The following is a 27,780-nucleotide window of genomic DNA, read 5'->3' on the forward strand; positions in this document are numbered from 1 at the left end:
TTTAAAATAATTCAGGAAAGAGATAAAGTATGTGATGCTATAGATGAAACAAAGTTGGCCATATATTGTAATCATTAGAACTAGTGATGTGTACATGGTGGTTTATTGTATTATTCTCTTGGATTCATATATGTAAATGTTTTAAATAAAAATTGCTTTTTTCAGGAAAGTATATGTTCCATCACAGTAAGAATATATAATTGATTTTCAACAGCAGTAAACTATATCATTAAAATAACGTAATTTTAAAAGTGGATGGAATAGTACCGATATTAAGAGTTTCTCTCATTGCTGTCACTCCACTTTTGTTGCCCCACCCCAGGTACACATGTTCAATCAGCCAGAATATATGTTTATCAATTCCATCTGCTAAATATAAACTAAGATCCTTTCTTTCTATCACTTTTGGAATTAACATCTCTCACCCAGATTTCAGTACTGCAATTCACTTTTCTCAAACTGCTCTGTTGTTGCACGGATTCTCTCCCTTCCATGCGCTGTTCCAGCTGCCTGCCTTCTCCTTTGTCTTCCCTTGGCCATGCTCCCTCCATGTGACTGCCACGCCTCCCCAGTCTTCTCTGCCTTGATTCCGTAGGCTCCTTTTTCAGCACTCAATCTAGGCTTCACAGTGCACCCCTCAACCCCACCCTCCGGGACCCTCCTATGAGATATTTTCTGATCTCTGCAATTTAGGAGGCTTCTTTCTTCCCTATCACCAACCATTCCCTACAGGTCCTCAATGATGGCTGGATTATGAGCTTCATCAGGCCAGCGACTACGATTTGTGCTGTGTAATTTATCCATAGGACTATTTTTTCCATGTAATCATTTGAATTCATGAAATATTCATCTCGTGAATGTTGAACAAGTTTTCATCTGTCTACCTTTTAGACTCAGGAGAGGTCACAGTCACCTATCCTTTAGATTATGAAGAGGCGGCCACCCCGCATTCTTGGGTTCTAAATTTTATTGCTTATGACAATGGACGAGTGCATTCCACAACCGGAACATTAACAGTGATGCTGCAGGATGTTAATGACAACCCACCTCAGTGCACTCAGGACATTTACATGTAAGTTTCATAGCAAATTTGTCCTTCAGATTTTGGCATAGAGAGAAAAAGAGAAACCTCGATGGGCAACAAACCTACCATTTCTGGAATGAAGAGTAAGCCCCTATATATTCCTTCCTTACGATATATTAAACAATGTGTAGCTTTTCTTTTTTTCCTCCCTGATGCAATTGAATGTGTTTTATTTACCTTAAAAAATTATAAAAATGAAAGTTAGAAAGGACCCCAAAGGATGATTTTTGTCTAGCCCCTTGCTTTCAGGGAGGTAAAACAGTTATCACATTATTAAATTTTATATATATTTAAATATAGCAAAATTATTCATTAAAAGAGTTTTAACAACATTAAAGAGAGCTTCATAGCCACATCCAAATGTACATTCCTGGTGTGGTTTTTTTAATTGCACAGAGATTTAAGAATGCAGATATGTTATTAGTATTACATAAATGGGGTATCAAATCTTTAAGATTTCATTTTCTTAAAAACTTTACATACCTAATTAGTAGTGAACTAGATCTTGAAACCTAAATTTTCTGATCTTAAGTACATTTTTCTCTATAGACTGCCTGAATGCTCAGAAAATTCTTAACCTAGTCTGAGAGTATTCTGGTAACAAACTCTTCTTTGGTATTTTGATTATACATCTCATTCCAACAGTAACAGTCCATTCCTGAAGAAAACCATAGAAATGCGTGCTTTATATCATCAGGCAACAGAAAAATCTAGATGGAGCTAAAATCAACTACATGGAGGAGAACTTCGATAGTCCTGCAAGTTGAACAATGACAGCTCCAGCTTAATCAGAAGTTTTCACTTGCACAGCAAATGTTTTATACAATGTTATAAAAGCATTTTGGTGGCCTGCTCTTGAATAACTTAACTCACACTTGAAACAATATTTTATGAATATTATTGCAGGCATGTATTTGATCACTTTGTAGTTACAAAACATAGTCCAAAATCCACATGTAGAAACACTGCGATTGCTCTGTTGTACTTCAAAAGTTGACTTTTAGTTTGTAATCTTTTCGCCAGAGATAATGTTTTACTAAAAAACCCAAGAGGTAGAAATAATAAACTTTAATTCTCTAGCCACTCCAATTGAAGTTGGCTCTCACTTTCTAGTTCAGCTAGTAGTCTACAGATTCTTATTGGAGGAATAATAGAAGCTTGGTTTCTAGAACACTCTTTTTGTTAATAAATTAGACAATTCACCTTTTATTTTACTATTTTTTTCAATCTTATGGTATTTTAAGTAATTAAAATGGGAAATATTTTAAAATAAAAAATAATTACAGTTATAACTGTCTTTATTGGTCAGAAGACTTAGTACTAATTGCTATAACAAAAAATAAAATAAAAAAAATATCAGTAGCCAAACCCAATAAGCATTTCTCTGTCCCTTATGCAAAGAGCAATGAAGATTGGTTGGCTCTGCGGAGTGGCACTCCTCTGTACTGTGTATGAGGGGTCCCGGTTTATTGGATCCTCTGGCTTTGCCATATTGTTGCCTTTTGCTTTCAACCACATGCAGAGATCGGAGAGAGCAAGGGTATGTCAAAGGTACTCCAAATATTTCATCACCTTGCCTAGATGGATTCATAGTCTTTCCACTTACATTTCATTTGCCACCAAACCCTTTTTTCCCCCTCCCCTCATTAGCTAACTGTGAAATTTGTAGGGGAACTGAGATATACAGAGAGTGCCAGAAAAATGTATACACATTTTAAGAAAGGAAAACTGTATTAAAATTGTAATACTCCAATATATACCGATAACAAAAGATGAATACAAGTCACGTTTGACTTCTGCAATTACAAGAGGTGCTCAGAGTGCTTACCATCAGTGTCCAGACACTTCTGATTACAGCGAACTACTGCTTGAGCACAGATAACATCTCTTAAAATGTGTATACATTTTTTTGACACCCCCAGTACAGAGAGGAAAATGAATATTGGTAAAAATTAACAGTCCCCACTGTTCAGTAGATTTAATAGACAGTCAGTGGTAGGACAACTGTAGCTTGAGCTATGCATGGAGATCAATCCATTAGTTCAAGTCTAACATTACTTTAAAGAAACTTCTTATCAACAAGACAATTTTCAATACCAAAGAAAATTATACTGTACAGGAAGGCAAGAAGTCAAGAATTTATTCTTTTCTGTAGCCTGTATCTTTGAACTTGACATTTAACTTATCTAGTTTTCATTTTCTTTATTTTTAAAATGGGGACAACAATAACTTATGTGCATAAAAGAAAAAGTATGAAGTAATTTCATATCACTTTCAGCTCTGAGATTCACAGAGAAAAGTTATGAAATTATAATTTTAGGTACGAATTGCCATTTTTCCTATCATAATATATGTTTCTTATTACATTTGCTGCTTATTAATCCAACATAAGAGTAGCTCATTTTCCCTAGGCCTTCACAAAATGCCTTTTTTTTTTCTTTTTATTGGGGGAGGAGAACAGTGCTGGGGAATCGGGGAAGGGGAACAGACAAGTTGCTGTCCTTTTTGTTCTTCAGTCTAGTTGTAGAGGACGTCGCTTCACTGGCCTATGTTGGTATTGTGATCAGTGTGCTTTTCCCGGCTGAGGCAGTTGGTCACCGGCCATTGGATGGCCGCTCATACTGGCTGCCAGCCACTCACCATACCTCATGGCAGCCCACTGCAGCTCCACTGCCTCCTATGCCGCCACTGGTGACTCACAGCAGCCCAGCTCCAGGTTGAGCTGTTGTTCACCATCTTAGCTGTAGAGGCAGTGTCACTGGCCCTCTATGTGGGATCTAAACCTGTGGCCCTGCTGCTCAGAGCGCGCGCTCCCAAGCCAACTCAACCAGCTGAGCCACTCAGCCGGCTCCAAACAATTTCTTATCTTTCAAAAATTTTCACCAACACTTTAATTTTATTATTGGCAGAAGCGGTTAAACTATGAGCACATTTTAAAACATATTTTAAAGTAAGTTTTATCATCTGCATAAATCTAGATTAACGTGCTATGCTACCTTTTTATCATATTTTACTCTTAACAGAATTGAAGTTCCTGAAAACATCCCAGTTGAAACTCTTTTAGTTTCTCTAACTTGTACAGATAAAGACGGAACTGTTCCCAATAACAATATCACTTATCATTTGATTATGGATTCTTTTGCAAATGAAACCTTCACCCTCATGAACAATGAACTGAAAGTAAGTCTTTTAAAGTTGCTCTCTGACTGTGTTCCTGTGATTAACCTTAGATTAAAAAAATATATTATAATAAAATCCTTAATGAACTACAGTAGTTCAAATAGCTGATGGCAGAATTTGTTCTTGTGTTTTTAACTGAACCTTAAAATACCAATAAAATGTCTCAGTTTGAGATAAATGCTGGAATTCAATTTTGGTCTTGGGAACTGAAGTAGGAAGTTACTAGAACAAATGGTTCTGTGATAAAGTTCTGGCTATTTCTTTGGAATGAGTTGAAATTACTATACTTGCCATTAATAAGTATATTAAATAACTATTGAGCATTATTTAAAATGTAATAAATATGCATACCTTATTATTGTATCTTGGAGTATACAATAGCTTAAATATCTTACCAATTCATTATCTAAATTTTATTTTTAGTAATTTTTGAGATCAAAGTCATGTGATATGTTGCTATTTTCACATATTCTTAAATAGAGTAGGAAGGGTTGGGTTAAGTGGTGTGTTCAAACAGGATCTGTGGCTAATGTCTGGACATTATTATTATAAAAAATTGTTCATCTGACTGGCTAAGACAGACAGTTCTGGGTAAGTAAGATATAAATACGTAATAAGCATTTTTTTGGCCTTGATTTAATACAAGCCCTTGCAAGTGGACTCCTACCCAAGCCCTAAGCTGCATTTCCTAGAAACCCCTAATACCCTGACCATTCGCTTCCTCCCATTCTATGACAGAGGTACACAGGAGCACTTTCACAACCTTAAAACACTGCACCGTCTTTCAGCTCTGGCTTTTAGTCCTACTGTTCACTGTTCACCCTGCTGGAAAATGCACCCCAGCTATTTTGTGTCCCCCTTACCCACACACATTTGCACAGCCCTCATAACTTTGTTTAAACATCACTTCTTTTAGGAAGCCATGCTGGTATTTCTTCTCCCTCTTATCTGGATCAGGTGCTTCTCTTTGTGTTCTCACAGCATTTGTATCTCTTCCACCATAGCATCTGTCACATTTCTGTCTCCCCAGTTAGACAGGGAAAGAAAATATCTGTTATTAAACTAGTGCTTGGCATATATTCAGTAGTTGTTAGATTACATTAATTAATGAGTAAACTAAGGAGTAATAAATGAACAGAATTAAACTGAAATAGCTTTATATGACATTGACAGGATTTAGCTAACAATTTACCCCGAATGTATCAATACCCTATTTTCAAAATTCTTTGCAACTAAAGTTTATTGTTAATATGACCAGAATTTTAAAACATGTCCTCATGAACTAATATATATATATATATATATATATATATATATATATATATACACACACACATATGTTACTTTATATCCAGATAATGAAGGAGAATAATAAAATACCAAAAATATTTTTAATTAGGAATATGAAGATCATGGCACTGTATAACATTCCTTTGAATCCTCCTAGTCAAGCAACTTCAATACAAATAAAACAAGCACGCAAAATATATGAACAAACAAAAAGAACAAAATGTTGTATTGGACCTGTTCTAATTTTGACAAAAACCGTAAAACCTGCCACATAAATTTTCTAGAAGTAAAAATCATTGAATCAAAGGACCCTATGATGACCTTTTCTACCTTTTCTTGAAATTATGGAATATCGGCCCCTTTTAAACTTACTGATATATGATATAACCCCCTTTTTTTAAAAAAAATCATGTTATTGGAAGGAGAACAATAGTATTGTTCCCAAAAGGTGATTAAGTTCAGAAAGGGTTATTAAAATGCTAGCGTTCTTATATTGCTACGGCAGCCAAAAAAGAGAAGCCAGTTTGAAAAGAAAAGAAACTGACACAGTTTTAATGTTTAGTAAGTAAAGCCTTTAAGAGAACATGGAACACATATTTGCCTTTTCAACAATGTTTGAGTTTTAAACTCATAAAAGGACATAATTAAGATACAAATTACAAAAAATAAAATTGATTTGTTCTTAGATGGCCATACATTTGCATGTTTATTACACTAAGGAGAGAAAAGGAGAGTTTTAGCAGTCACTCAAAACTGGAATTTGTAATAAGTTCCAAGAGGAGTATGTTAAAATAATGAATAAAGTTCTAGTAGACTAATAGATATCATTAACTCTGAATTTATCTTAATTCACTGAGGAATGGCCTTCACCAGGGTACTGGTCATAGCCATGCAGTTTTAATGTTGAATAATGAATTGCTATGTAATAAATCCAAACTATTTCATATATTTAACTTATTAATAAAATAATAAAAAATGAATGTTGCTTTATATTAGTATTGCTAATCATGTATTTTATTAGGTTATTTCTCTTTAATGAGCATTGACCTGAAAAATCACCCCAATATATTTTTATTAGTCATATCATTTTTAATTATTATTTTATGGTGTAATATTTGATATTTACAAGATAACATGAGATATTTGCAAGTTATGACACGTAGCAATAAATTGAGCCCCTGAACTCATCACCTCTCTTCAGAACTAGAACATTACTAACAGCTGTGCTACTACCCTTTCTCACCCCAGGGTTGTCCTTCAAATGCAACCAGTATCCTGAATTTTGTATTATTGTTTTGGGGATTTATAGTTTTATCATCTATGTATATATTTCTGAGTAATGTTGTTGGTTTGCTTAGCTCTTGAACTCTAAAAAAGTAGTATCATATCCTATCTTAGCCTTCTGTGGTTTAAATTTTTTATTTATGTTATGTCTCTAAGAGTCATCTATATATGGTAAATATCTATTATCTATCTATCATCTATCTATCTATCATCTATCTATCTATTGTCTATCCACCTACCTAGTTGCTGTAGTGTTCCATGATATGCCTTCATATTCCATTGTGTGACTATAACCATTTTTCCACTGATAGAGATTTGGATTTCCTTCTGAACTTTGCTTACGGTTGTAATAAAAACTCTTCTGTGTTTCCCTTGATGTCTACATGCAACACCTTCTCTCGGGTTTATGCTTAAGAACAGAAGTGCTTTGTCACAGTGTATGTAAATGGTCAACTACATAATGTACCATCATGTGCCTCATCACAACATTTCAGTCAATGACAAACCACATATATGACAGTGGTCCCATATTATAATGGGGCTGAAAAATTCCTATCACCTAGTGCCATCAGCCATCATAATATCACAGTGCAATGCATTTACTCATGTGTCTGTGGTGGCACTGGTGTAAACAAATCTGCACTGCCAGTTGTATAAAAGTATAGCACGTACAATTACGTACAGTACATAATACTTGATAATTATAACAAATGAAAATAATGCTGTTTATGAATTAACTATATTATACTATATATTAGAGTATACTTTTTTAGTTATTGAAAAATTTGCTGTAAAACAGGGTGCCACTGGGCTGATGGCAGCCTTGTACATCTCGCGTTTAAAGCATCTCTTGATTGCATCATTTTCTCTTGTGCCTGATTCTAATCTCGTGTTTTGTTCATCATGTTCCCTAAGTGCAACGTAGTGAGTGTAGTGCCAAGTTATTTTCTGAAGTTGTTGCGTCACATTACACGCTCACCAGCAATGTGCAAGCTCTGTTCTATCTGATCAATCTCTTCACCATGATATCTGGTTCTTACACAGTGTAACATTCTCTTGCCTGATTAGTAACGAGGTATCACATCTTTTCATATGTTTACTAATTGTGTGAAAAACATTAAATATTTATGTGTCCTTTGTGTAAAAAGCAGAAATGTGTATTTGCCCATTCTTGTTTTGTTTTCCTTATTGATTTGTATGATATATGCACATATTCTGGAAAATATCCTAGATTTTCCTGAAAATATTTTAACAAGTGGCCTTTCATATTTAAGTTTTCAAAACACAAGGGAACTAATTTTGTGATTTGGAGTAAAGGAGGAATTCAATTTATTTTTTTCATCCTCTGTAATGCCAACTTGCACAGTTTTATTTCTGCGGTGACCTACAATGCCTTCTCTGACATATAGACTTTCAGTGTATTTTCTGTCTGCCCCTGGTTATTGTTTTGCTGTAGTTGTTTTCAATGCTCAATTCATTTCTACTTTTTCCATATTATTTAAATGTAAGTAGGATGAGAGAAGTTAAATTAACAGTAGCACTGCCAGTGTTAATTATTATCTTCTTGACTGATATCTGATTCAGTGCTGTCAGCTTTTTTCACATCACCTCTCTTTATCTACATTTAAAATGTAGATTACAGAATTATAGAGTTGAAAAGTACTTTAGAGATCTCCTAATATTCTACTTCATACACACAGAAACTGTGTTTTTCCATTTGACTATTTAAAATCCCCAGTTTTCACAATTCTTGCCACATTGTAGAATTTTAAGGAAACAGTGCTATTCACCTATGCTTTTCTGCAGCAAATTGTTTCCTAGTTGCCACACATAACTTCCCTCCCTAATAGAGGGGGTTTATTGAGGAAAATAGTTAATATGAGTGTGGCCAAGGCACAGAAAGAACCTCAAAAGAACAAGACACAGCACGCAACCACATTCCTTCCACTCCTCTTGGATGGCCTGCGTCCTGTTCTAGCCATGGCCACCCTGAGGATTGTGTGATTATGCATGAGCTGTGAAGGGGAAGACCTCAGCATCGCCCTTTCTAGTTAACATTATGAAAGATCCTGCATGCATCATGCTTGTCCTGCAATCTTTCCCAGGGGAGTAAAGTGAGAGAACAGAAATATGAGACGCCTCAACCTCTCTCACAGAGTGATCTCGAATTCTGTTTTAGAATGATTTCAAAGACTGCCATTTAAAGCTCGTTTCTGAGAGATTATTCCTGCCAATACTAACTCATACCTAACAAATATTTTAAAAATGCAAATCAATTAATGACAACTGCTTTTACAAATCTTAAATACATAACAGAGCAGCTATTTATGAAGGGAAAGACTATGGCAAATAAATCAGTGTGGACAAATGCATATTAAATATGTAATCTCAGTTTTGCTAATAGTATGCTTTTATAATACAAGGTAATAATTACAAAATGCCAGAATGTATGTAATATTACCTTAGTTTTTGCAATAAATTTATAGTTTATATATTATAAAACATTGCTCTCCAGTATGAAAACCATTAGCTATGTGTGCTTTTGAGCACCTGAATTGTGGCTTGTCTGAATTGAGATAGGCTGCAAATGTGAAATTAGTAATGGGTTTTAGAGAATTAGCATGAACAAACAAATGTAAACATCATCAATATTTTTTGGTGTTGATTACATGTTCAAATGATAGTATTTTGGATGTGTTTGTTAAATAAAATACTTTATTAAAATTAATTTTACTTTTTAAATTTGCTTTTAAAAAAATGTGACTAATAAAACTTCTAGTATGATGTTGAAAAGACATAATGATATGGACACCCTTGCCTTGTACCTGGTCTTAGTGGAAAAGCTTCGAGTTTTTCACTATTAAATGTAATGTTACCTGTAGATTTTTTGTGCCTGTAGATGATCTTTTTTGAGAAAGTTGTCCTCTAATCCTAGTTTACTGAGAGTTATTATCATGAATGGGTGTTGGATTTAGTCATATGCTTCTTCTGCATTTATTGATATAATCATGTGATTTTTCTTCTGTAGGCTGTTAATGTGATACTCATGTCACTACTTGAAACGGTAAAATTTCATGTGTGGCTTGCATTTGTGGCTCATGTTACTACTGAATACATCCCTATTGAACTGCACTGTTATAGAATATTATTTTCACTTATTTTTTACCAAAGATTTCAAAAGCCTTGGTTTTAGATTCATGCAGATGATAAAATAGATGTTTATTTAAAAAACAATAACCATCAATGTAATATTTTTTACCTGCAGATTGGACCTGCACATCTAGATTATGATAATGCTATTTTTGCAGGAATGCACTTCAAATATACATTGTTTGTGAGAGTATCTGATGAAGGGAGTCCTGTACTATCAAGTGAGATGTTTTTTGAAATACTAAAATATTCTGAGTATATAAAATAAAAGTAATTTTAAAAATTAGTTATTAGAAATTTATCACATTTGTAAATTTTCTGATGATCTGTTATAATAAAGTACACAAATTATTGCTCTTATATTAACTTATTTGGTGCATATATACTGCTATTTTTAAAAAGAAGTTCCAAATAAAAACTAAAACATGAGTGACAGAATGATGTAAAAATGTTATTTCAGCACATTGCAGCTATTTAAAGGCAATGCCACAGTTGAACTGTTCTGAAATATTTATTATTTTAAAGATTTTTCAGGACCTAATATATTTTACATTAGAAAAAAATACTAATATTCACATTATCATATTAAATTGCACTCCCTTCATACTTCTTTATTATATTGTCATACTGAAGTATTTTAATCATATATCAATTAGCCAACAATGTCTGCTCTTGGAAACTATGATCTTTAATTCAGAATAGTAACATTTATATATAAACACATTATAAAAGGCAGTTGTTTTGACAGGTATTCAAAATCAGTTAATGGAGTGCTTTAATCCTAAACTATTCTCAAATGCTCTACAATTGAAAAGGTACTAATTTAATAACAGAGCTTAACAATACATATTTGTATAATCTACACACTTAGAATTTAATATATAATGTTGAAGTTAACTGAAAAGAATAAAAAATATAAGAATTATAGTAAACACCTGATCACCTCAGCTATATTTATATGCATTTTTTCTCCATAGCAATTATTACAATCATCATAAGGGTGAGTCGCAGAAATGAATTGAATCCAATTGGAACTACATCAGCATTTACCTTCAGTATATTTGAAAATACTCCAGTTGACACCCTTGTTGGAAAAATTACATTTAGAGATGCAGACTGGCCATTTAATAATATAAAATATACCATTGTTGGAGGCAACTTAGGATCACCTCCCAAATTTTACATTGAACCAGACACAGGTATTGTAAAATTGCTGATATCAACTGATAATAAAAATAATGAGCTCATATATACCTATTTGGAATTTATTTTTTTGAGAAACTGTGGTTATTGGAAAAACTTTAAAAAGAACTTTCTCTTAAACTATGTAATGTTCATATTGGTTCATTCGCTGTGTCCATAAATTCTTAGTTACTGTGGGAAAAGCACTGATGCTTTGATCTTTGCCAAAGAGATGTTCAGAAAGCCTATGAACATGTATTTCTTCTATATACCTAAGACTGTATAACAGGTGACTCAACTGGTGTACAAGTTAACATTTGCCATAATTTTGCTGACAAGTTCCATGCTGGGAGTATGAATGCACTACCAAAGTTGATTTATATTACTTAATTTCCGTTTGTGATTATAGTGATAATTTCATTTATATTGTTTATAATTTAACATAAATTGAAGATATTTAGCTATCCCAGGATAACAGTTCACTTTTCATTTTTGTGTCAGGAATGATAAAGCTGTTGGGTTCACTAGACAGGGAAACTGAGTCACAGTACAAGATAGCTGTGAGAATAACGGACTTGGACAATGACGCTCTTCCCGACCCCCTCCAACAGAGAAGTGGCACTGCTCAGGTGACAGTCAACGTTCTGGTAAGAATGACTCACTGTTTGCGATGCCCTATTCCTTAGAAAGCATATTCTTGGGAAATAAAAACAAGGGAAAACTGTGAATGGTTACAATTCAGTGTCTTCAGCCTGTACCTAATTCAGAGAGTAACATGTTGGGTTCAAAAGCATTGCAAATGCGACATATAGTGATAAGATTGTCATTATGTATAAACTAATCTCTGTGATTTCTGAATGTGATCATCTCACAAATATGAACTTACGTTAAGAGAGCTTTAAAATGAAAGCTTATTTAAGAATTTGTTGGAAGAATCATTCTGTTGTTATACGTACTTCTGTAAATAAATATCTATTACAAACTTTTAGGAGGCTACCCTGTTTGATACCATTAAATCTGTCTCTCTGCTCATCTGGTTGTTCTCTCCCTCTCTGTAATATATATATATATATATATATATATATATATATATATATATATATATATATATAATTTTTTAATTGAAGTTTATTGGGATGATAATAGTTTCAGTTATACAATTCTGTAATACATCATCTATATATCACATTGTGTGTTCACCACCCAGAATCAGTTCTCCTTCCATTACCATATATTTGACTCCCTTAACCCTCATCTACCACCCCCTTCCCCCTTCCCCTCTGGTAACCACTGAACTATTGTCTGTGTCTATGAGTCTCACTTTCTTTTTCTTTCTTTTTTTTTTTTTTAGCTGAGCCATCCTGCCACCTGTTGGAAGCTCAGTGGATGCTCAGCTCGGGTCAGGACTCGAACTGCTGTTACTCAGAGCTCGTATTCTTGAGTGAGCTCTTAACCAAGTGAGCCACTCGGCTGGCCCGAGTCTCACTTCCTTTTCTTTCTTTCTTTCTTTCTTTCTTTCTTTCTTTCTTTCTTTCTTTCTTTCTTTCTTTCTTTCTTTCTTTCTTTCTTTCTTTCTTTACTTTTCTTTTCTTTTCTTTTCTTTTCTTTTCTTTCTTTCTTTCTTTCTTTCTTTCTTTCTTTTCTTTTTTTCTTTCTCTTGCTCTGCTGTTTTCAGTTTTACATCCCACATATTAAGAAATATGTCATAGATGTTCATAAATATGATCTATAGAGGCAAGAATTTCTAACTTGTAATATTTTTTAAATAGTCAAAGCAAAACTATCTTTGACTTGGTTTATTTAACATATCAGTGCAATTCTGTACATTATCTTATTGGGAGAGATACACAAAAGGAGAAATTCCACTTTATAGATAGTGCCAAATTATCTTTATGTTATAATTTTGCACTTTTTTGCTACTTAGGAGCAGTAAGAATTGCAGCAGTGGATGCTATGAATCAGGCAATGACTTCTAATAAAAATGATTTAAAACCACAAACACTGTTTAGAGCCTATATATACTCCTACATGGGGAACACTTTCATATGTGTTCCTGGTGAGCTCAAATCCTTAACCATGCCTATGACTCAGTGCTACAATCCCCATTATAGGCTCATTATGTCTGGAAAACACAATAAACCAGGCCAAAAATCTTTGTGGAGAGAAATTTAATAAAGTGACTTGAGTGGTTTCAGCCATGACTCAGAGGATGTCATAGGCCAATGAACCCCACTGTCTTGAAGCAAGCTTTCAATACACCCAAGTGCGCTCTAAGCTACATTATGAGCTTCAGTAGATGTCCCCTACATTTGCACTTCCATAACCAGTAATTTCCACTTTCATTTTGTTTGTGAACGCCTATATTCAGATAGGTACAGAACAGAAGATCATTGCTCTTCAGCCTGAAAGCATCTACATTTCTTTCTCTTATGGGGCTAGGAGGATTTATTCAGGAATGAATACTTGATTTCTTGGTACTTGGTAAAAGGTACATTTCCCACCATAAGACAGGTGGGCTTAACCTTGGACTAAAATATTGTTGATGAATTCAAATACCTTTCCTCCAAAGATACTTTCAACCAAAATTTGGGTAGAAAATACCAATAATGTTTTATTCAGAAAAAAAAATGAAGGAAAAATTGCCGAGTACAATGCCATTTTTTGTTAATGCTGCACTTTGTTCCAAGAAAGATTGAAGATCATATAAAAGATAAACACAATATAGCAATACTACTTAAATTAGAAGTAGAGGAATGAATCCAAATTTCATCTGTAAGAATGAACAAACAAGGAAAAGATATATTTTACAAAATACAAAATAAATAAAGTTATGAATGGAATGTTTGTGTCCCACCAAAATTCCTATGTTTAAGCAAAAACCCCAGTGTGATGGTATTTGGAGACAGGCCCTTTTATAGGTATTTAGGATTAGATGAGATCATGAAGATGAGGCCCTGTTGATGTGATTAGCTTCCTTATAAGAAGAGACATCAGGGAGCCTGCTGTCTCTCTACCATATAAGAACACAGCAAGAATGCAGCCATCTACAAGCCAGGAAGGGGTTCTGGGGGTGGGGTCTCACCAGAAATCAAAATCTGCTGGATTTCTGATTTAAGACTTTCTGGCCTCTAGAACTTTGAAAAAATAAATTCACATTGTTTAAGCAACCTAGCCTATAGCACTTTCTTGTGGCAGCCCTAGCAGACTAAGACAAATACCAATTTGTTTTAACAAACATAAGAATGTTATAAACTATTGGGCCAGCCAAGTGGTGTGTTGGTTAGGGGTTGGCTTGGAATGCCAGCTCTGAGCAGCAGGACCCCGGTTCGGATCCCACATGAGGGCCAGTGACACTGCGCCCTCCACAGCTAAGATGGTGAACAACAGCTCAACCTGGAGCTGGGCTGCTGTGAGTCGCTGGCGACAGCGTAGGCTGCAGTGGGGCTGGCTGGCAGCTGGCATGCACTTTCTTGAGCTGCCAGGAGCCCCCGTGAGCGGCCGTCCAATGGCCGAAGAGTGACTGCCTCATCCGGGAAGAGAGCAATGATAATACCAACATGGACCAGTGAAGCAACGTCCTCCACAACTAGACTGAAGAACAAAAGGACAGCAACTTGCCTGTTCCACTCCCCCAATACCCCCATTAAATCTTAAAAAAATATATTATAAACTATAATATTAAAAGATACATTCCTAGTAAACATTAGATACATAGCTAGATGAATGAAACCTATTGGAAAGTCTAAGTTCCAAGATATAAGATTATAGGTTAATGATAAATTCTTACATTTAATGGGATTAGAATAATAAATCTAGAACTAATAAACTCAAAAAGCATATATACATTTCCTGCTATATTCTTCAAGACAAACTAGTTTGAAAATATATGTCAAAATATTTTAGTAAGATGAATGTTATAGGTATAATTAGCTATTGCCAAATTAAAGTTTGTCATTGTCAATTGGCTAGTTTATCTTCAGTTCTTCTCCCTGGAATCATTATCTTCTTGAGCCATATGTTTCTAAGACAATCCTTAGATTATGATAATAAACAGCATCATGCAGGTAAACTTGTTTGTTGGAAAATGCATATTCCAAGAAGGATTTGGGGAGACACGCTTTCACTTTGACAAAATTGGGCACCACACTTTTAGGGAACGTTTTAAACAGAAGTGAAGTGAGAACACATTCCATTTTCCCTCTACAGAGTACTATGATCCGTTTTATAAAAAGATAATTCCTAACCACCACGGGTCTCGAGGAAATTCCCTTTTGGTGACTGCCATTAACAAATGTTGTCTATTCCTCTACTGGTGTCCAAGTACCTGAACGTGTGTTTTCTGGGCTTTGCTCTCAATGTAATGTGTCCTGTAGTCTCTTCTGCATCTATTAAGTGTTCTATGGATCCTGCAAAGTCCACTATATTCCTTCTGTTTGAGGCCATATTTTTCAAATCAAATGCAGATATTGCATGAAGCTGTATAAGAGGGCCTGCGTTCATAGCATGACCTAATTGCTCGGCTCTCTAAAAGCTTGCTGCCTGGTATAGTTATTCTTACCCAAGGTGAGTATCACCCCCTAAAGTACTAATATGAAAAACATTCCTTCTGGGGTTGTGAGACCCTCACACTGTCCACAATGTAAATTATAGAAAATACAAATTAAGCCATCAAAGAACAAATTGACGCTGCCTCCTGCTGCTACTCAGCCCAGGAGTTCCCACATCAGCAGGATTACAATTGACACAATTTACAATTTTTTCCATTTTCATCTATAAGGGAATAATCCCAAAGAATTTCCTAGCAAAAAAGCACCTTGCAATATGTGATAAAATGTAGCAAATAAGTCTCTCAACTAGAAAATTGACCTCTAAAGAAGTCAAGAGAAATTTCCCAGGTCCCAAAATAAAAAGGCTCCTCAAAGCTGCCAGTTGTGCTTGGAGCATCCTTATTTCTCTGGAAAGCAGAGTGTTACAGCTACATGGAAACAGGAAATAAAATTTGAGGAGCAAGAAAGTTGGAGTTGGAATCCCTTAAAACAAGGAGACTTTCACGATGGTAAAAAAAAAAAAAAAATCAAAGAACACTTTCACGTACTGGCCCAGGAAGGCAACAAGAACTTGGCCCATTCTAGGCATGGGCTCTGAATTAAGGGGGAAAATGTGTCCCCTAAAACTGAAGGCAGATGTAGTGGGTTTGAATTACCTAAGACAAAACAATAGAAAAAAAGAGACCCACGGTGTTTTCTCTTGTTTTGAGGTGTTCCTGGCAGACACAGAATCTGAATTTCTGTAAGAGGCTTAACCTCCACCTAAACTGTAAAAGATTCTTGGAGTTAAAACCTGGCTGGATACAAGCTCAGAATCTGCACTCACAGCCTTTTAGAAAAAGGCCCCAACATGTGGAGCACTACATTCACCAATGCACAGTTACTTCACGCTGGGCTCACTGGCTGCAAGCTGAAATGCCCGGAGTGGGATGGTTTGTGGCCTGTGTGGAATGCACAGCCTAGCACAGCTTTGGGACGTCATTCTGCCACCAGGAACGGTTTGCGTTGTGTCGTGTGTTTCTGACTTACGTACAGATGACAATATGACAATGCTATGGTTTCATATCAGAAAGCTGCTAATTGTTATTTCACTTAGCTGCTAATTATTAACATTGTATAATGTTTACTTTATACTAAATCTGCATAACAACTCTGCGGTATTGCCATATTCGGGGGTACCTTACTTTGTAGAAGGAACATATGTGGAAAAATAACTGTATTATTAATAGAGCATTTGTACAATGGAAATAGTAAGAACTTAGTCACTACAGTGTTTGCGTGGCACTTGGTCTCAAATCATCTAGGCATTGTGAACATTTTAAGAAAGTGCACAGTAGCGAAAATTAGATGTGGTCCTGGTGTTTAGAAGGACACTATTTTATTGTAGTGAAAGAAGCTAGTGGTCATTTATTAATGTTTTGGTAGAGAAGTTGTTATTACAAGCATCCAACCAAGTTGCATTTTTACATGGCAAGGAGCCTCATGTAGTACTTCAAAAGCTAGAGAAATATATTCATTGAAAATTGACAAATGGTCTTGAGACTAGATGCACCAAAGAAGTTTCCATAGGTTTTCTTATCAAATGGTAATTTATGACTGGATCATGATATCTGAAATACGTTTTTAAAAAGATAGAAAAACTTGTCCTTTTAAGTGGACATGACCTGAGTGGCTTCATTCAACTCTCAGTGTTGTGCCTTGTGTCAATAAAAAAGTGAGAACAGAAGGAGGCTGATCCTGTAACAAAACAAGTAACTAAGGGAAATGTATTTTTATATTGTCAATGACAACATTTTTGTACCCATAATACTCAAAGTAAGTAAATCAATATTCACCAATAATGCCGCTACCTGGATCTGAAGAAAAACAAACAAAAAAAACACAAGAATTTCTTACATGATGTAAAAAAATAATAAAACAAATTTCACAGCATGATTATAGATTGTACTCACTGACAAGAATTTACATACAGAATTAAAAGCTGTTATGTCTCCTGCAAAGATCATGATAAATTTCCTCAGAGGATAGTTTCTAAATCATCACTTTCCCTTCAGTGATTCTGTTAAAGAAATTATTACCAAACACATTCCCTTTATTTCTAAACCAGGGTATGGTGGCTTTCCCATGGCCAGATGCTTACTTCATTTCTAGAACATATGAAAATGTAAGCCATTTTCTTTCCTCTAAAATATTAGTAGAACCAATTACCTATAAATTAATGTTTATCTTTCCTTGAGTGTGGTTATAAGAGTAGTCAAATTCTTAGAACTCATTCTTGTTCTAAAGGAACATGGAAATGACTACACTAAATTTATCCAGTATTATAAATAAACTCTTCGGTAGGCAAATTTTACTCATTTTGCTTTTTAACAGAGAGGTATTAGAAAGCACAGAAACAGTCATCTGAGATGACAAGGCATCCAGGAGTTGAGTATCTCTCTGTGGCTATTTTTCTCTTGGAGAATTTGTGTGCCAAAGAAATGGATACTGGATCTATTACATATATTTAACCTGAATGGCTATTAACCGTAAGAGCCAATAATTATATCCACATGTATTTAAAGATGGTGGCATTGCCAAATATCTTTTATGATATTGTATGGTGTTTAAGAACTCAGATGTTTTTTAGCCAGATGACCTAGATTTTAATCTCAGCTTCACCACTTACTATGTTTGTGACATGGGCAAGTTATTGAACCTCTCTTGCCTTGTTTCCTCACTATAAAATGACAATAATAATAGTGCCTACCTAAAAAATAAATATTTGTAATGCACTGACTGGCCCCCAGTAAGCACCATACAAGTGTCTGCTAAATGAATAAACTAGAACTACTTCCACAACTGGAAAAAAAAAATGATGGCAATTTTGTTTTATTGAGTCTACATACTTGATTAAAATTGGATTTTCCTCATTTAATTATCCAAGCAAAGGCCAGAAACCACTTAAATGTGACTGATAAGCTCTTCAAAATGTTCTTATTTTAGCAGATTATGGAATAAAACTACAGCATGAAAGTCACTAAGCTTGCATATTTTTAACAAGTACAATGCTTCTTGAATTATTTATATTATTAAGAAAGAAACTATAAATCAATTTTAAATGTACTAAACATGGCATAGCTTAAAGAATTTTAAAATACAGCATAAAGAACTAACCTACAGCAGATTTTATTTATAAAATGTCTGAGATCACATTTTGAGAAAAAAATTAAAACAATGTAAGCTGAAGGAAGCAAAAGAAAAAAAAAACTGTATTAGTCAGAGTTCTCCAGAGATCTATCATCTATCTATCTAGCTAGCTAGCTATCATCTTTCTATATAGATTCATTGTAAGAAATTGGCTCACACGATTATGGAGGCTGTAAAGTCCTATTACCTGTTGCTGGTACTCTAGAGCAGGGATCGGCAGGCAAACTGCGGCTCATGAGCCACATGTGGCTCTTTGGGTACATACATGTGAGCAATTTTTTGTGTGAATTTTTATTATTTTAATAGACATAATTAATACTATTACTTGTTATAATATTACTTTACATTTTCCTTGTTTGTAAAAATATATTTATGGCTCTCGAATAATTTTTAAATTGCTGTGAGGAACAGGATTGGCTCTTCAGTCTCAAAAGTTTGCCGACCCCTGCAGTAGAGGTATAGTTACAATCTGAGTTAGAAGGCCTGAGAACCATGAGCACCAATGGTGTAAGTCCCAGCCTGAGGGCAAGAGAAGACCAAGGTTTCAGCTAATCAGTCAGGCAGAGAGAGCAAATTCTTCCTTTTTCCACCTCATTGGTCTACTCAAGATCTCAATGCATTGGATGATGCCCACCCAAGTTGGGGAGGCAATCTGCTTTATTCTAACTATTCAAATGCTAATCTCATCTAGAAAAATGCCCTCTCAGACACACCTAAGAATAATGTTTAACCAAGTATCTGGGCATCCCATGATCCACTAAAATTGACACTTAAAATTAACCGTCTTAACCACTACAGTTTTAGTAAATCACTGAATTGGAAATTAATTGCTCTTTTCTTAGTGTTGCAATGTTTTTTATATCTATATTTTGTCACTTAAATCTTCCTGGCTTACATTATAAAAAATACTTTTTTAATTTTATTAAATTGTTAAATCCTTGAAGGAGCAGGATTATTTCTTATATATCTCTTTGCTATGTACTATGCATAGGATTTCCTTAATTATTTACTGAATAAATATATGTGACTATAAATTCAATAGGAACTCCAAGTAGGGGAAAATACATTAGGGCCTATTGTCATTGAATACGAGAATTTGGGGTGGGGACGGGAGGGAATGTAAGAGAAACCTGTGTTTCTCCTTCTTTCATTTTATAGTGAAAAGACTTGCCTTATTGAAGTTGAAAAGCAGTGTTATTATCAATGGTTCCCCAAATGTGTAACTTTGAAGTTAAGATAATGGCAGACACACCGTTTTGTGCTCACCAGATCCTGATTTATTTTTTGAGTACACAGGAAGACTACATTAACTGGCTACTTTTCAGTGAGATTGGGGCCTTGTCACTGGGAAGTGGGCTGAAGCTCTTTCCCAAGTCTGGCCATGAAAGCCCAGATAAAATTGTCTTCTGTCCCTTTGCAAGGTGATTTTCGAAGGCCATTTTTAAAGGTGGAAATATTACAAGATGAAAGTCACTGCCTGAAAAAGAACCTCCAAGAAGACCCATCTAACATGTCTGACTGTGACAGACAAGAATTAATCTCATTTCATGTTAAATCAAGCAGATTTCACATTTTAATTGTTACTGCAACATAGTCTATCTAGTCTATTGTGACTGGTGCAGATTTTTTCTCCCAAATCATTGGAATTATCGCAAACTTTTCTCCATCTTTATATTCCTATGCCTTTAAGAATAGCCAATGATTTTTTTCATAACATCAAGATGTACTTCTTATATGCCCTTGTGGTTTTATTTAGGTTATAAGAGTATATAAACATTTATATGAGAAACTTTTCTTGGAAAAATCAATATAAATTTTTACCAGCTAATTTTCTTTAAAACTATGTGTGTTTCTAATTGCTTGGTAATTTTTTCCAGTATCAGTGAATGATACCTTTTTAAAAAAATTTCAGAGCTTTCTTGATAAAATTTTAATAATACTCATTTTAGCAAAAAATATTTCCATTTCAACAGCAATAAACTATAATGTTTTCAAAATTATAAAAATTGAGATGAACTATCTGTGCATTTTTAAAAGTTATTATCTATATTGACACTTTTATTCTAACACTAAGTGACAAAGGGATCAACTTCTTGAGATGAACATTGTCTCTAACTTGTTTTCATCTTTTACTTTTACTGGAATACAACTATTCTGGTGGTAGTGGCTTAACGTTATACAAGATTATTATATATAATACAAGAAACCAATGTATTTCTGAGAAGGTACAATTTTGAGAGATGGAGAGAAAGAACGAATTTGGTAATTAAACAAAAACCATAAAAGACATAAAAATTAACTATATAAAATTACATTTTCTGTCTTAGCAATTTAAAATTTTTCTCTATGAAATTCCATTGGCAAGTGAAGGATAAAATGTAGGGAATAAGTCCTGGGATTTATGAGTATATTGCAATCTTGTTTATAAGACATATTTTATGTATAGCAACTGTTTGCTAATAAACTGTAAACATTTCTGCAAATTTGAGAAATATGTATATCCTATTAGTTCAAAAACTGAATTTAATTATTCTCTGTAACTTTTCTTGGACTGTCATTACAAAGTACCACAGGCTGGGTGACTTAAAGGAACAGAAATACATTTTCTCACAATCTAAAGGCTAGAAGTTTGAAATCAAGGTGTCACTAAAGCCACAATCTCTTTGAATGCTCTGGGGGATAATTTGTTCTATGATTTTTCTCTTAGCGTCTGCAGATTCCAGCAAATCTTGGTCCTCCTTAGCTTCTAGATTCATTAGTGCAATCCCTGCCTTTGTCTTTATATGTCTTCTTCCTAAACTTCCCTGTGTCTGTTCTCTTCTTATAAGGATACCATATTGGAATAAGGGCCCACTGTACTCAACATGACTTCATCTTAACTTGACTATATATGAAAGACTCTAAAAAAAAAAGTTAGATTCACAGATAACAGGGGACAGAACTTGAACATATCTTTTCAGGTGTAGAATTCAACCCATAATAATCACATGTCATCTTGGTCAATTTCTATTTTAGAGAGGAAGTTTAAAATAGTTAGAAACATGGATTCTAGCACTGGATAAACCTCACAGAAATCACCATTTGCCCTTATGGACTGTACACCTTAAGAAAGTACTTCGCTCTGTAGGCCTCAGTTTCCTCACAAGTAACATGTGCTAACAATAATACTCACTTTAAAGGTTGGGGGATGATTCAATCCTGAAAATGCCAGGGATATATAAATAACACAAAGTAAATTTTAGCGTTTACCACTGTTTTCACTATTACTACAACTACTTGAGTTTTAACCAACTTTCATTGAATGGTTCCATTCACAGGGGCTGAATTCCCTCACACTTAAACAGTATTATGTACACTTACCTAGTTAATATAATAAACATACTTTTGGTGAAAGTTATGTTAAAAATTTGAGAAGAATTCAGTAACATTGATCAATTTAGAACTAAACCAAAATGTGGTATAGACAGACAGACAGATAGATAAACATATAGCAGAGTGTAGAATCAGTAATTATCAAAATTTTTTTAACCCTCTGCTCAAATTCTCAGGGTATTTAGTAGGTTAACAAGCATATGAATCTCTGAGGAGGTTGAGAGTAATAGTTTATAGTAATTCCCAAACTCAGTATCCACAGACCAAATTTTTATGGCATATCTTGGGAAAGTTATGTTCCTTAGAAATGCATTGAGGAATCATGTACAACAAATAATATATAACTGAGATTAAAATAAAAAGAAGAAATTTAATATAATCATGAGGCTTACGTTATACAGATATTAGTAAACAATCTAACATCTTACACATAATCTATTGCTAATACATTTAAAAATTTATTACAGTATTCTGGATGGCAAATTTAGCGATTAGTGTTAGAAATTTTGCTCTTGTAATTATTTGAACTAAAACTCACAAATGAAATGCTTTGGCCAGAAAACTCAATATTGGCAAGATTTAGTGCTTCCCAACTTGATTTATAGATTCAATGCAATCCCAATCAAAATCTTAGCAAGTTATTTTATGGATAGCCATAAAGTGATATTAAAGTTTATATGGAGCAGTAAAAGACTTAGAGTAACCAATGCATTATTGAAGGAGAATAACAAAGTTTGACACTACCTGACTTTAAGACTTACTATAAAGCTACAGTAAACAAGACAGTGGTCAAAGAATAAATTAATCAATGAAACAGAATAGACAACTCAGGAACAGACCCATATAAATATAATTGATCCTTGACAATGGAGCGTAGCTATTTCTTTCTACAAATGGTGCTGGAATAGCTGAACATCTACATGCAAAAAAAAAAGAAAGAAAGAAAGAAAGAAAGAAAGAAAGAAAGAAAGAAAGAAAGAAAAAGTCTATCTAGACACAGACCTACAGCTTTCGTGAAAATTAACTCAGAATAGAACACAGATCTAGATGTAAAATGCTAAACTATTGTATAAAATTCCTCGTAGATAACAGGAGCAAACCAGGATGGTTTTGGGTATGATGGTGAGTTTTTAGATACAACACAAGAGACATGATCTATGAAAGAAAGAATTGATAATATGGACTTCATTAAAATTAAAAATTTCTGCTCTGCAAAAGACAATTTCAAGAGAATGAGACAAATCATTGGGAGAAAATCTTTGCAAAGATTTTCTGATTTGTAAACATATCTGGTAAAGGATCATTATCCAAGATGTACAAAGAATGCTTAAAATTCAACAATAAGAAAACAAACAACCCAATTAAAAATGGGCCAAAGACCTGAATCAACATTTCTTCAAAGAAGATATATAGATAGCAAGTAAGCATATGAAAATATGTTCAACATCATGTATCATTAGGGAGTTACAAATTAAAACAACCACAAGATACCATTACACACCTATTAGAATGTCTAAAATCCAAGAGTCTGTCAATACCAAATGCTGACATTCAAGTTGAGCAACTGGAACTCTCATTGGTAGGAATGTAAAATGGCACAACCACTTGGAACACAGTTTGGTGGAGTCTTACAAAACTAAACATACTCTTACAATACAACTTGGTATTTTCTTAAAAGAATTGAAACCACAAAAACCTGAACATGGGTGCTTATAGCAGCTTTATTCAAAATTGCCAAAACCTGTAAGCTACCAAAATGTGCTTCACTAGGAGAATTGATAAACTGTGGTACATCTAGACGATGCACTAATTACTCAGTGTTTAAAAGAAGAGAGCTACCAAGCCATGACAAGATGTGGAGAAATCTTGAATTCATATTACTAAGTGACAGACACCAATCTGAAAAGGCTATGTACTGTATAATTCCAGCTATATGACATACTTGGAAATTGCCCTGGAAAGGGCAAAACTATAGGTTCAGGAATATTATCAGTGGTTTCCACAGGTTACGAGGGAGGGAGGGGTGAATAGGCAGAGTACAGAGGAGTTTCAGGGCAGCGAAAGCATTCTGTATGACACTACAATGGTGGGTGCTTGTAATTATACATTTGTCCAAACCCATAGGCGGTACAAGACCAGGAATGAGCCCTAACGTAAACTATGGACTTCGGGTGATAATGATGCGTCACTGTAGGGGCATTGTTACAACATAGCAGTGTGGTGCATGATGTTATAAGTGAGGGAGTTTTTGTGTGTGCTGACACAGGGGTTATATGGGAACTCTCTGTACTTTGCACTCAATTTTGTTATAAACCTAAGCTGCTCTAAAACACAAATTTATTAGTTGTTCTTTTAAAAGGTACTCAAAGATCAAAGGGTAACCTATTTCCAAAAAACAGTTGTAGTAACAACTGTTTTATATTTTGATTTAGGTTTTTTTTTCCCCTAAAAAGATGGGGAAATACAATTATATAAATGCTGTGAGGATTTATGATCTATAATGGGAAAATTAACCTAGGTTCTTTGCAACTACTTATGAGAGAATTCAAAGTTGGGCACAGCATTTATGTAGTTTTAAGTATTTATTTATTTGGGATTTTATGTTAACATTCGTAGATTCACTGCTATGCTGGAGGCAGCTCTGGCTCAAGGGAGTCCATTGCTAGTGCCTCTTCCCAATTTTGCATTGAGTGATGTCTTGTTGGTAGCTTGAAATCAGCCATGACAGGAGTATTTTCAAAGTATTTACATTATGGAATTTGGTAAACTTTATAAATCAGAGGGGTTTTTTTTGGGGGGCGGGGGTTGGGGTAGGAGGTAGAGTCAGTTGTTAAATAGCAACACCCCACTCTGTAAGTTCTCTGAGGTGTCAAAATAACCAGATCTTTTTCTCATTTTATACTAAGAGTGTGGTACAGGGCCTACCTCATTATTGGGGCTCAAAAATATAGATTAAATTGATGAAGCCACTTTGAAAATGATTTGCAGTGATGTTATGATTGAAGCCCATTGTGAGAATTCAGTCACCAAAGGTAGAAGTGCAGTGAGAAAATAAGGCTACAATGAATTTGATAGACCACCTCTCTTAGATAGTAAAAGAAAAAAATGCATTTTAAAAGGAGAATTAAAATAGGAGACTCAGTATCGTGGCATTGTACTGGAAGAAAGAGATATGAAAGGTTTATACACTGAAGAGAGTGAGCAAAGTTTCATTTTTAGAAAAGTTGTGGAGAAAACATACAAAAGGCAGGAAATTGATGGGTAAGTTGGGATGTAGAAATGGAGGCAGGGGAGTATGAGGGTGAGAAAGAGCACTGTTCCCTTCAGGGGACCTGACAGGATTTCAGCGTTTCATCCACTCCTTCAGGGAGGGTGCCTGTTTCCCTGTGCAAAGAGCTAACTGCTCTGAGCACTATGTGCCTAATGTTTGGTTAAACAAGAATGACTAACTACAAGATCATTTCTAGTTTGAGAGTTCAATGATTCGTGGCTCTTTGAAATAAATAAAAATAAAGGGAGAGAGAAAAAAAGATGAGATTTGAGACAGTAACAATGTCGTTTTCTTGAATATAAGAAAAGAATCCTGACCATGTTGGTAGACAGAAATAGATCCAAGGTAGAGAGACGGGTGATTGACTATTTAAATGGAGGATGATATTTACAGACGGGAATGGAAAAGGAAGTCCAACGAGGGACACTACAAGTAGGGGCGCTAGGGCTACAAGAGAATAAAAAAAGGTCATTATTTCTCAGGAAATAATAACAATAGCTAACATTTATTAAGGATAAAAAAGGTGCTATTCTAAATGCTTTGTATATAACATATCTTCTAATTCTCACAAAAATCTAAAAGATAGGACGTTTTTATTCTTATTTTAAAAGTAACTGGGAAGTTCCTTGCCCAGGAACCTGCCATGAAGATAGGATTTTAACGCAAAATTCTGACTCCAGGTTGTGTGTGCTGGTAGGCAGAAAGAAGCCTGTGACTGGAGACCTGTTTGATCACTTACTAGACTGGTAACTTAGCCAAGCCATTCACTATTTTGCACCTCTGTTTCCTTATTCATCAAATAGTCACAATGTTTTCATCAAATAGTCACAATGTTTTCTTTCTCACCTAACTTCTAGGGCTGCTGTGAAACTTACTTGAAATATTATACTTTATAAAAGGTAAATTATAATAGATGTGTAATGTATTTTGATTAAATAATGGACAAAGACATAGAAATTTTTAGTTTGTTGGGTAAAATTTAGTGACCAATCTTGAATACCCTTGATTAACTTCACGAATGTAGACAGGGGCATATCTGAAAAGTAAGAGACAGATAGTCTTGGAAATTTAAGGGGCATGGAAAAAATTTGGACAAGTTAATACTGGATAATCCCCAGTAGTACTACTATTTTTATTCTATTTGATAATGGGAAATTTGCCAGACCATAACAAAGGAAATTCCAGATTATGATTTAGCAGATTCTCTTATGTTGGGTTCAGTGCCATTTTGCTTTCTTCATAGTCTGTCAACATTCATACCATCTTATATTAGTGCAGCGTGTCAGACATACAATTGCACTCACTATGGAAACCAAGATTTCTCACGAGATTCTGAACACTAGAATGACAACAGCTTTGGACACACATACCCACACAAGAGCTTTTCTTTCTGAGTTTTCTCTTTTTCTTCTTTGGCTAAAACGAGCAAATGCAGAAATAAAGCCTGAGGGGTTTTGGATTTTATTTTCATTATTTGTTTAAACCTGAATATGAGTTTGCTTCTATTTTCAATGCTATTGTTTTTTAACACAAACAACTTTATTTTTATTTTTACAATGCAGCAAATCTTAACAGCATGATGAAAACATGGTGGGAACCATTATCATTACTTTTTTTTGCTATTTTGGCTCAAAGAAACTGTTTGTGTGGGGGGGGGAAAAGAGAAAGGGAAAATTATATCTATGCCCACCCACAACTGGAAAGCCCTCCTAAGTTAAAGTAATTAAAGTCCAATCTCTGGCTTAAGGCTGTGTATGCAGAAACCCCAGAGATAACATAAAAATGGCGTTCCAGGCATCCTCTGAGGGGATGTTCAATCAGATTCCAAGAACTCAAGAACATGTTTCTTTTTTTCCTTTTTTAACGAGAGAGAAAGCCAAAATACAACTTTCCTGTAAGAACTACAAATGCCATATGGAAAATTGATCCCATAAAACTAAAAAGAAAAACATAATAAAGGAATAACATTTGAATCCCACTATGCCAGTTAAGGGGTACAGTCCAAACTTTTATCCTAATTATGACTGCATTAAAGGGGAAGAGTTGACTAAGTCAAGTACCATTTTTTGTTCTCTTAGCAAACCTGATACAGAATGTTATCTTGTCTTGTTATTTGCAAAAATCTAAACCAGTTTTGAGAGAGAGAGAGAGAGAGAGAGAGAGAGAGAGAGAGAGAGAGAGAGAGAGAGAGAGAGAGAGAGAGAGAGAAAGAGGTCATTACTTTCATTGGT

The sequence above is a fragment of the Hipposideros armiger genome, unplaced genomic scaffold (assembly GCF_001890085.2).
Source record: "Hipposideros armiger isolate ML-2016 unplaced genomic scaffold, ASM189008v1 scaffold_326, whole genome shotgun sequence".
NCBI lineage: Eukaryota > Metazoa > Chordata > Mammalia > Chiroptera > Hipposideridae > Hipposideros > Hipposideros armiger.